Here is a 9,952-nt window from a genome sequence, read left to right on the forward strand (position 1 = left end):
CTCCTACATAGATAAGCTCTCCATACATATAATTTGACTCTCACATTGCCCTGTGTGGAGCCAGGTGGACTTGATAATCCTCATGGGTCCCTTCCAATTCAGGATATTCTAGGATTCTCTACTGTATATAAATATACAGTGTATAACTGTATATAAATGTATATACTGTGTATAAATAACATTCTCTGCTCTTTCTTAGATTTAATTTCAGCCAGATGAGGGAATAATGAGGCAATGGCACTAAGAAATACTTTCTACTACTTGGATACATTTATGGAAATGAGGGATAATTAATTTATTAACTTTATTCTAGCAATAAAAAATATTTATTTGCCTGAAATGATTTGCATGATTTGATATCTGTATAACAATAAGAGTTAATACAAAAGGAGAGCAAAAGGTTCTGATTACTTTCTACCACTGCGAACGAGCAACCGTTCTGCTGTTATTAATGTATATATTCTGGATTTATGCCAGGAGAACAGACATCAGAGTCTGGCCCAAAAGAGGACTTCAGGAAAGGAAAGGTCACTGTCAACTCTAATTTTGTGCCCAGTGTGATGAATTATTGGCATGAACAACAACCACTTAACCTTCTAGCTTTCATTTCACTGCAAAAACATTAATGGATTTCTCTTTGTAACCTCTGTGTGAGGAAGGTCAGCGTTATCCCAGTTTTAAAGATGAGGAATTGTGCAGAGAAAAGCAAATGCATGGATTTTTATGATTCTGAGCCTTACATTGGCTGCCTAACTAGAATGAATTTGGCTCTCATGCCTCAGACCCATGTTATATGGTAATGATCTACAACCACCTCCTTTGCAAGAGGTCACAGAGACCTGGAGCACGGGCTCCATGGAGATGCAGGCTTCAATGTGTTGTGGAGTGGATGCTAAACTTGTATTGGGATAAGTATACTAAAAGGTGTTAACCCTTTCTCACCCTTCTCTTTGCCTCCATCCCAGCTGGGTGCATTGCCTTTATTCGTGGGAATTGTTGTTTCTGCTCAGCTCACTGTGCTTAGCTGATGTCCCTGCTCCAGATCACCAGCAAAAGGTCTGAGCCATAGAAACCTGGATTTAAACAGTTAGCTGACATCCTGGTGGAAGGATGGCCTTGTACACAATGATAGAGATCTGTGTTTCGTTCTGCTTATCCAGATTTTGAGAGTTGTTTAATTAACCCTCTGCTTTGATCACCTGTGTAAAATGAAGTAGTAATTTATTTTCTACTGCCCTTGGACTTGTACACTTAATTAGGGGTTTCTCTAATGACAGGGCTGTATTAAACACTTTGCTGAACAAAATCTTTAGAATAATAGTAGAGCTTTGGGACTGCAATTGATCCTGGTTTTCCATTCAGCCCGTAGCAAAGACACTTGTTTAATAGCAAAGATACTTGAGATGTTTAAGTCCTGGTTTGCAATATGAAGGCACCTTGGGTCACCGGGATACTTTGAACCCTGCCTTGTTTGGGGACCAGTTCACATGCAGCAGATCGTCCACTCCCTATGTCTTTAGGTATACAAACTGAATAAAATATCCACAGACTTAAAAAAGTAAACCATCTGACACAGGTGGGTTTTCTTATTTGTTTGGCGCCTTTTTCTCATCAATGACCCATAAAACCATCCTGAAGGCTGTGACAATTACTCCATTAATGTCATCGACAAAGAGAAAGCATCCTTATCATGTGAATGAAAATGCAGCTTTGAGGCTTCCTACACAGCAGAGTATTTTCCAAATGAACAAAATCTCACAAAATCCCAATTAGAGATCTAGAGTACTGCCTCTGGCAATCTTAAAGTCAGTAAAGATCAGCTTTGAACTATCATGGTTTAAAAGCCTACTCTTGTCCTTAGAGAAGGATTTGGGCATTTCTGTCTTCATTCTTAGTTTCTTAGCCACAGCCCATATGGTCGTGAACGTCACAAGTCTTTTTTTGATGGCTGGTTCATTCATCTGCAGGAGAGCAAGCACACCCTCAAAGCAGGACTTTTGTTCCTATCTCTAGTACTGGAGTCTGTACAGTGACTTGAATGTCATGTCACATGTTACCCTCATATACCTTTAAATAAGGGAAAGTTATTTGGAGATGATTCCTTTTGGAAAATTTCCTTTGCAGGAAGATGTCAGCACCAAGACCCAGTGTAGATTATCACTCTAAATAACTCCACGCATAGCCAGGATTGTTTGCAAAGCTAGGAGCTCACTCCTATGAGTGAGTGCTAGGCACATAATTCAGGTTCTTCTAGACTTGGTTCCACTGCTTGCAGATGTCCCTTGCCATCCGCAGATGCACTTCCCACCCTCCAAAGGAGCAGCCAGCACAGATGTGATTTTTATGTCTCAGTGTCAGTGATATTCAATACATTTCCCTAGTTCAAGTAAAACGTCTCTTTCAAAAGTTAGAACAATGAGCCAGAGAATTGAAGAGCACTCAGACTAGATTAAATTGCTAAAAATAATGGTATTAGAGCAGATAATCATCAGGCTATTGGCAAGCACATAGAATTTGAGGCAATGTTGAGACTATACAGAAAAAGTTGCATTTAGTGATACTTTAAATAAACTGCAGTCACAAACAGGTCAGCGTTAGTACTAAAAATCTCCAGAGGTTGCTGTGTGATCTAAATAATAAACTCAAGTAAAAAAAAAAATCTCAGAGCAACTACCTGCATTTCAGTTTTTCCATGTGTAGAACTGCTAACGTATTGAATTCATTCATGAAAGACTTGTATAAAACATATAAAGCTCAGTTGAAAAACAATACTTTTAATAGGTAAAGAACAAATTAAATGGAAGTTGCTGACTTTTTTCAAGAGAGAAAAGATCTACATAATAAAACCCAACAACGGAGCTGTAACTGTTGTTACCACCCATAGCACACATTTTCAATGGCTACACATTTTTTCTGTGATTGTATAAGTGTGCAGAACTACCGTTAGTACACAGTTTAAAGTTCAGTGTCTAAATACACATTTTAATGTAACTGAGGACTAGTTTATCATCCACTCCTGTCATTTTATCAACATCAGGTTTGTTTGACTTCACAAGTTGCATGGAAGTGCGCTAGTAAAAACATCAGATAAATTTCATCCAAATGAGGAAAATGTTACATTCTCTAAGAAATTTTTAAAGTTACTCAGGTGGTTTGGCAGAAAGACCCATCTGATAGGTAATGCTGTGATGATAGTCTGACATGTTCTAAATCCTGCTGTCTGCTGCATCAGCAAAATGAGGGAATGTGTATTAAACCACATCCTTGTAATATATGGGATGGCAAACAAAGCCACAGACAGTCAATGATTCATTGCACTGTGATTGTCTATCAGAATGAAAGGTTGTGAAAGCCTTGAAAATGAAAAGAATGTCTCCTAACATGTCAGGAGACAAGGGCAGCTCACTGAATACTCAAAGGCACATATACAATAGCAAATAAACTGGACTGTTTCAGGTTCAAAAACTGGGCCATGGTAATTTGTACTGTTTAATTGCTAGCATGCTCTCTGGCCTATATTTGCCCTGGGTCAATTGACTTTGTCTCAGACAATGCCAGAAATGATTTGAAAAACAGGACGTGCCAAGGACCATTCTCAGAAGGCAGACTGGTTACAACCAACTCCTTTCTGAGGGGAAGGTTAGCCATAGAAGGAGGCTCCAGCTTGTTTATTGAGTAGTGTAAGTGTCTCATCAACCAAGAGATTGGGTAAAGACTGGGGTTGGCTTTCAAATATTTGTCAGCATCATGACTAATCTGCATATAGTAAGGAAAGTGTGCATTTTGCCATATTTTATGTCTCCCATTTCATAATAAAGACGCTTTCAGGAGAGTTTGAATCAGTAATTTAGAGTACTTCATTTGCAACAGCTAAGGATTCATAATGAAAAAGAATTACAGGAGTTCAATTCCTTTGTTATTAGATTCGTCTGAGCCTGGCTCTGCAGATTACAGGAAGAGACAACGTGACCCTTTACACTAGTTCTTTCTTCATTTCATGGTTGGCTAATTGTCATAAATATCAGAAAGAACAAAAATATTAAGAAGGGCTCAGTAATTTCCAAAGTATCCATACTGAAAGAGCATAGATGACAATTACCATCAGCAACTCTTTCTGCAGAATCTGTCACAGATAGTTTTTAAAATATCTTGATGGATGAAGCCTTTTCACTAGAAGCCAGACACTCACTGATAATTATTCAGATATATTTTTCAGCAAAGAACATCTGTTTCTAGTCTATCACCACATTGTTTTATTAACCTGCAGATTTGAACAATACTAAGAAGGTGTCTGCCTGAAAATAAATTCAGTCTTAGAGTAGGACTGAATGTAAATAATACAGAATGACCAAGTGTTCACCAACAAGATGGAGAGAAGCTGGAGCCAGACTCTTCCTCAGAAGTGCTCGGGGAAAGATGAGGCAGTGGTCACAGATTGCACCAGGAGAAATTCTGACTGGACATGAGGAAAAAATAGACAAAGTGAGAGTGGTCAAATGCTGGAGTAAGTTATCCTGAAGGACTGTGGTTGTGGCATGTCTCCCCTTGGAGATATTAAAAACTTGACTGGACAAGACCCTGGGAAACCTAGTTTAATTTTGAATTTGGAACTTGTGTACACAGGGTATTAGATTAGATAAGCTTTTGAGGTCTCTTCCAAAACCAAAATCAAATAAAAACTTTGATTTTGAATACAAATATATGAAGATACATTCATTTCAAGCTGTGATTAGAACAAACTATATTAAAAGTTAATCTGACAATTATTCACAAAGAAAAGCACTAAGTATTATAGCAGTTAATAAGAGCTCTACTTATACCATTGTGCTAGGGGCTGTATAAATATATCAAAGGACTGCTTGTGCTTTGAAAAACTCATAGGTTCTCACTTATTCAGTGCTAACTAATATACAACACTTGAGTAGTGATTTCCTTTAATTAAAAGTGGAGATTTACCATGTAGATGACTACATCTGGTTATTAGACAACTTACAGTATGAATAGAGCTAATTGCTACATCTAACAGAGTTTAGTGGGGGGCTCACCCCATTTTATGGTGAAAACCTTACTTTTTGCCTGAGATATACATCCTAAAATTCACAGGCTGCAATGACTTGGGTTCTGATGATTGTAATGGGAGGTTCGATGTAGACAAATAGACTCTAAACACATAAAACTTGGATGAAGCTTCTCCAAAGTACTTTATAAATGAATTTAATCTTACGTCTAACTTCTCTGCAACAAGAAGAGAAAATGAAGCTCAAGATGACTTTGTGTCTCCCTCAAGCCACGTGCAAGCCATGTGAGAGTGTAACTAAAGATTTTCAGCATTTAGTCTCTATTGCCCTACCACAGACTGGACAGCTTAATAATACCAACTAGTACTGATAGTACCTAGGACAAGAGAATAGACAAGCCTTATTAATGGTCATCCATTGCTCATTGACATTAATTAAAGACGTGGAAGAGTGCATGGGATTTGGCTATGATTTTCAAGGAGACTTTGTTCATACACAGCAGACTGATAACACTGGCAAGCAGGAAGAATAACAGATATTTCACTTGCTACAGTAACCTAGAGAGACTAACCATGCCTTTTTTAAAAATGAGGTACATTGAAAATACAATTTTAACCAAACTGAATAAACAAAAGCTTGCATTCTAATGAGTATAGGGAAAATGATTAAAATTCAATATTAACATGCAAGTAAAGTCATTCTGACATATTTGATACTCAACATCTTCACATTTTTTACTCTTTTACCCTAATCTGGTTTGTGCTAGCCATCATTACATTTATGTGTGGTAAATGTGTCAACCCACTGGAGACTGAAATAGGCTGGGAACACATGGAATAGCCTTCTGCCAGCTTTGGCAAAAATTTCTTTCATTTCACAGGTTCTTCTAGGTTCAACAACACCGAGCCAGGTGTTACTCAAGCCCCTGCCTATTAGACCCAGTGCAATTCACAGTACCTGATGCTATAAGGAAATTAACATCCACTTTGTTCTCTACCTTCCCAGTAAATTATATTAAAAACTGGTGGCTTGTTCTGCTTTCCCTTATCGCTTTCTAGGCATCCAGTATTTTGATCAACGTCACTGGTATGAGCAGGATTTACTTGTATTATACAACTAATGAGACTTTATTTACACTGGGGTAACACAGCAGCAGTACTAGAAATCTCATAGCTTCAGTATACGCTAACTGATACTGAGATTTCAAAGCTTTTTAGAGAGCAGATACAACACACTGTATCCAAACTTTCCCACCAGCTTAAATCAAATTTTAAGTCTAGCAACATGCAGCTCAGCTTTTATTTCTCTGCCCTGCAGGGAAGAGTCTAGTTTTTTATCCACCTGAATTACAAAATCTGGATTTGGGCCTGAAATCAATGCAAATTCCTTGGCAGGTTTTATCTAGGTCTAAATTTCTCATTATAACTTCTATCTAGAAATACAGGGAAGAAAATTAGAAATACATGAATCCGGGTGAAACCAAGTGAATACTACTGACCATTGAATTTCTACTCCATCTGTTCATCTCTGGAAGAACCTTTTCTGCTTGTCACTCAGTATCTTCATTAAGAGAAGTTGGTTTTCTCTCCTACGCTGTCTCAGAAAAGTGGCCTGTTTTTCTCCAGCAATAATAGTTTGTGCTCATAGGCTATCACAAAAACAGACTCACCAAGCTAGTTGAGGTCAGTTCAGGGAGTCCAGATAATCCTTTTGCAGAGAAGATGTCAAACAGTTTGTAATGAGATGTCACATATCAGTAAGACAAGTTCAGATCGGGAGTTGGAAGGCTTTCCTGGAGGTCTGAGACATTCATTCTCTGGGGCCAGAAGAAACATTAAATATTTGTTCTACAGATTCATATATAAGACCACAGAAGGTTATTTTACTGCCTGCGAGTTGTCAACAACACATATCACCTCTTTATTCTGAGATTTTTTCCAGGTGATGGCATTAATTAACTTGAGATCTGCCTACAGATGGAGGGCAAAGAGGAGTAAGAGTTACTGTAGTGACAAGAGGTAAGGGAAATATGAGAGTCTGAGAATATAGCAAATCCACAGGTCCTGCAGGGTATGATACACTCATTTTGTTACAAAAATAAATTTTTACATTACAAGTAAACTTATGAGACTCCAAGGTAGTAGAGCCTGGAGGTCTTCAAAACCATCCAGGTCTTGAAGATGCCAATCAGACCACAGAAGGTTTAGTCTGTATTCATTTGGCTTGATGAATCATTTTAAGACAGTGATGCTGTCATTAATGATCAAGGGAATCACATATCTAGGGATATAATCACAGAACTCTAAATCTTTCATGGTTATAAATATAAAAGATAATGGAGAGATAATTAACAGAGATTAGAAACAGAAACAGAAAAGAACAGAAAATGAGAAGTAGAACTCATTGGACCATGTTGTTTCCTCTTCATCTTTGCTATTTCCTCCCCCCAAAATACTAATTCAGCTCTTCACTTTAAAAATATTTTTATTTATTATTCACTTATTTATTTATTGCCAAAAAAGAACTTCAGGTTTTGGATGTTTGCACAAAAGTGTATATTCTGTAGAGAGAAAAAAAAAAAAAAACAACAAAAAAACCAAACCAACCAACCAACCAAACAAAAAAAAAACACAAGAAAAAAGAAACATATGCAAATACGGAAACACATAAAAGACAAGACATCTTCCACACACATTAATTATTAAGATTTTTTAAATTATTATTTAATTATTTTGGGGGGACAGTTAATGAAAAGAATGAAATGCTATATTTTTCTCTGAGTGAAGAGTAATACCTATAAAAGCATATGAAATGAAAAGGTTTTAAAAACTTTAAGTAATCAAAGACTATATATTATCTGAGCTGACATGTATATTCTCATTTTTGCTGAGAGAAACCTACACAGGATTACAATGCAGTACACAGACTTTCTCAAATTGCCCAAACAGTGTAATCAGGAGTACTACCACAATGATATTTGTCCATAACCTGCAGCACAGATATTGAAGTTCCTATTGAAAACAACAAACAAACATAAATAAATAATATATAATATATATGGTGACAAAAAGTGTTTGGGAAAGCAAATTTGGAAGGAATTAGGAACTCAATTTTCTGTGTGCTCCTGAGAGGTAAGGAATAATAAGGAACATGACAAGCAATAGTTTTGTGAAGGCTCTGAAGAGAGTGGAATTATACGCAGGGATGCAAGAAAGGCATATATAGGATCAACGGGAATCATTTGGTAATGTTTATGCTGGTTTCAGGAATCTTCCTGACAGCCAGACCTATTAATCTGTTACTGAACTCCCAAATAAAACCCTGCTTCTGAAGCTTTTCTGCCTCAGCTCTGACAGATGTTTCCTGGGAACACTCATCTCTTGCATGTGAGTGAAGGACATCAGAAGTAATTTCTTTTCCTAGTTAGTCCCTGCACAGTGGCTAGAACTGTTGTGATATTTAAACCTAAATCATGATGACAGCATTTTACACCCCTATTGCCATAATGGAAGGACAGTGTAACCAGAAATTATTTCAACTCTTAGCACAGAAGGAGCTTCGGATACAGAGGAGGTGCTTTCTGCATTAAAAGGGCCATTAACATTTTGCCTGAGTAAAGCCTCTTGTTGCAGGAGGTCTTCAGTGGGGAGCTCTCAATTTTAAAGAGAATCAAATTTTAAAAGATGGGGGAAAAAATCTTTACAGTGCTTTTTACAGTGCTCTAATTTCAGTTGCTGAAGGACAAGCAGTTTAAGCCCTACAGCAAATATACTTAAGTCAATTGAGATGGCAAAATAAAATCTTGTAGGTTTCAGCTCAAACCTACAAGACACTTTCTATCTCCTCATAAGCGAACCATAACCCATATTCAGCTTGAAGGTCACCTGTGGTGCTCCTCCTGGCCCAGAAGTATTCAGACAGCTCTGTCATTTTTGTGAGCCACTGCTTTACTGCACTTTCCATTTGTATTAAATGAGGATAATTCATCATTATCTCACTAACGCTTTGAAAGACTCTGTACCTGATATTGGCCCTGACTGAAAACTCATAAATTCATGAGATTGATGCTGGCACCATCATATATCTTCACTTTTAAATCAAATGGTGTTTTCCCATAAATATTTTGAAGAGTGTCAATTCTAATTAGATTTTAGAAATTAAACCAAAGGGTTAAACATTCAGAAAATGTCTGTTTTAACAAATTTGATTGCAATATTTTAATTTTGACATTTCAAAGCTTCTAACATCAACCTCATTAAATTTTGCTAACTACTTTTGTTTTTAAGATCAGAAAAAAAATATTGTATAGCTGTAATGTATTCCACAATTATGGGAAAAAAAAAAAAAAAAAAAAAAGATTCCATTGCTTAGCAAGTCTGAAGGTAGCATTGTTGCTTGTCCAACTCAGGCAATGACTTTTGCTGTGGTTGAGGCAGAAGCTTGATATGACTCCTCATGTCTTGCTTGCTTTACTCACCTCTAACTCACTGGCCATCCACAATCGTTCCCAGTGCTTGGATTTGGTGGGTTTTCTGGGACTAGGGAAGGCAGGAAGTGAATGAGAAAGGATCATGTGTTGGTAATGATCAAATCAGTAGTGCACCTTGAAAAGCACAGCCTGTGAGTCTGAAGAGATCTAGGAGAAATCTGGCCAAGAAAAAAAAATAAAATCAGAAAACAGCCAATGGAACAAAATGCTTTAAAGGCCATAATTTATCCTGTTTGACCCTGAGCTCTGCCTTGATCTCATTTCTTTCCAACCTGAACTGGTTTTGAACAGAGTGCATCAGAGTGCATCCTTCTGGGGGAGGGCTGAGGGAGTGGTTGCAGAGGTGGTGAGTGGAGTTGTTTACCTACGAATGTAGAGGACCTCCAGCTCTCTTATTCTTCTTGTCGACACAATTTGCTGCATGTGATCAATCGCAGAACAGGAC

General features: G+C 37.4%; 1 long non-coding RNA gene across 1 annotated transcript; it reads right to left on the bottom strand.

Annotated features, from left to right (window-relative positions):
• Positions 1 to 202: 202 nt before the first annotated feature.
• LOC113842929 (uncharacterized) lies at positions 203 to 9,685 on the bottom strand. The gene is made up of 3 exons (XR_005263931.2): positions 9,496 to 9,685; positions 6,688 to 6,834; positions 203 to 4,456 (listed from the first exon to the last, which is right to left on the bottom strand). It is a non-coding gene; the product is annotated as an uncharacterized lncRNA (long non-coding RNA).
• Positions 9,686 to 9,952: the final 267 nt, after the last annotated feature.

This window comes from Anas platyrhynchos, chromosome 2 (genome assembly GCF_047663525.1).
Source record: "Anas platyrhynchos isolate ZD024472 breed Pekin duck chromosome 2, IASCAAS_PekinDuck_T2T, whole genome shotgun sequence".
NCBI classification, from domain to species: domain Eukaryota; kingdom Metazoa; phylum Chordata; class Aves; order Anseriformes; family Anatidae; genus Anas; species Anas platyrhynchos.